We start from the raw sequence: 2302 nt of genomic DNA on the forward strand, positions 1-2302 counted from the left end.
TTGTTTCACTGTCAGACCCTCATTTTGCCACATGGATTAATTTTAATGAATGACTATGCATATTGCATTTTCAGCTATGGAACTTTCGAGATTGGTACCTCTTGTATCATAGCATTAGTGCCCTCTACTCACCTCAGTTATTCGTATAAATACAGCACACACTCAGGCCATCACCAGGACCTACTATATACCTAGAAGTAAAGATATTGACGTTGATGCAAAATGGTTCAAATGGCTCTGAGCACTATGCGACTTAACTTCTGAGGTCATCAGTCGCCTAGAACTTAGAACTAGTTAAACCTAACTAACCTAAGGACATTACACACATCCATGCCCGAGGCAAGATTTGAACCTGCGACCGTAGCGGTCGCTCGGCTCCAGACTGCAGCGCCTAGAACCGCACGGCCACTCCGGCCGGCGACGTTGATGCATCTGAATGTTTTTATCGTATGTATATGTCTGGTACGCATGGATGCATCACTAGGCCTGTTGTAGATTTTGCTCCAGCTAATTCTACTTAGATTGTTACACCACTGTATTTTCTATTTGTAACGAATCTGAAGATGGCACTAGCTGAAAGAGGTGATTGTGAATTGCACAATTTATATCATCAAGACGGAGCTTTATAAATATAATATAAAATGTTTAGTTGACATTTATGATGAGATTTTCGAAGATAGCATCACTGCAGAAATTTCACACCTAAGTAGATTTCTGCAAGCTGCCGAAGTTGCAAAAGAAGAGTCTCTTGGCTGGACATCTTTAAGTTCTTATACTTTGTGGCTGAATATAAATTTTCCGAGTCTGTTCCCAACCACATTCCAGCGTTAAGATTTTTCTTAACTTTGTGTGTTTGGCAGCCTCATGTGAAAGGAGTTTTTCAGACTGAAGCGACCAAAAATTATCTTAGGTACACCACAAATCAAGCACAACTATCTAGTCTGGCAACTTTATCCGTCGAAAATAGTGCACCTACATGTATTAATTTTGAAGACTTCATTTCAAAGTTTGTAGCAGAGGAAGTTAGAAGGAACTTATTCTAAGCTACACGAAAAAGTCACCTGTCACTAAGAAAATCTTTGATTATTTGTACTGCGTCATTAATAACCAATCAGACTACCTTATTTATAAAACTTCACTTGTTTCCATTCATTAAAACTGAGCACAATATAGTTAAGGTTATATTTTGATTACAGAAGCACTTGTATAAAAATATTTTCTTCGCCCAAAAATATTATTTGATATTTTTGCGGGGTTGGTGGGGGTGGAGAGAGGATGACAAGTTAAAATGCCACATCTGGTGTCAAATTCTCTAACTATGCCACTGACCCAACATGCGCGACCTAGGAATGGGAAAAACTGACCAGTTAAAATTAATAACGATATTTTAGTTCAAATAACCGGTTTTTCGGTATTTATGTCAATTATAACAACTAAATTAAACTAAACTCCGTCCGAACAGGCCTTGGAAGTCCCAACGGCACCGACCGGCCGCCGTGGCTGCCGATATGAAGAGGCGTGTGGTCAGCACACCGCTCTCCCGGCCGTATTTCAGTTTACGAGATCGGAGCCGCTGCTTCTCAGTCAAGTAGCTCTTCAGTTTGCCTCACAAGGGCTGAGTGCACCCCGCTTTCCAACAGCGCTCGGCAGACCGGATGGTCATCCATCCAAGTGCTAGCCCAGTCCGACAGCGCTTAACTTCGGTGATCTGACGGGAACCGATGTTACCACAGCGGCAAGGCCGTTGGTCAGTTATAACAGGTATTTTTATTTTTTAATAATAACCGGCTCTAAAACTAATGTATCAATTTTCCATAACAGTAATGCTAAAACTTTTAGTTTTTAAATAAAACTTGTTTTTAAAAATGATTACAGTAGGAAGTTCTGAGGCTTCTAAAAGATTGGTATCGTCTTTGAATAATATTGATTAAGGGAGTCAGCTTACAGATCAATACATTGCAGAACGATTATTTATGAACAGATTGGACAGTAAATATTGACTAATTAATTAACTCCTTAACGAAGTTTTAACTTTTGTTGTGCTGTTGTTCCTGGTAAATGCTGTATTTTGTCTATTACTTAAATTGTTCAGTTGGATGCTTTGAAAGAGCATTTTTGGTTTTGTAAATAAAAATCAATCGTATTCAAGTTCTCATTCATAAGTAAACAAATATATTTCACTAATAAACAGATATTTCATTCGAAATAATTAATAAAAGAACACTACAAATACTACTAAAAAGCTTGTTAACTGTCTATCCATTCTATTAAATAAAAAAAGAGAAAGGAAGTTATATTAACA

The 2302-nt window shown here is 38.0% G+C and overlaps 1 pseudogene; it reads right to left on the reverse strand.

Moving 5' to 3' along the window:
* Positions 1–1631: 1631 nt before the first annotated feature.
* Positions 1632–1749, reverse strand: LOC124722082 (annotated as a pseudogene).
* Between the last annotated feature and the right edge of the window lie 553 nt (positions 1750–2302).

This window comes from Schistocerca piceifrons, chromosome 1 (assembly GCF_021461385.2).
Source record: "Schistocerca piceifrons isolate TAMUIC-IGC-003096 chromosome 1, iqSchPice1.1, whole genome shotgun sequence".
NCBI classification, from domain to species: domain Eukaryota; kingdom Metazoa; phylum Arthropoda; class Insecta; order Orthoptera; family Acrididae; genus Schistocerca; species Schistocerca piceifrons.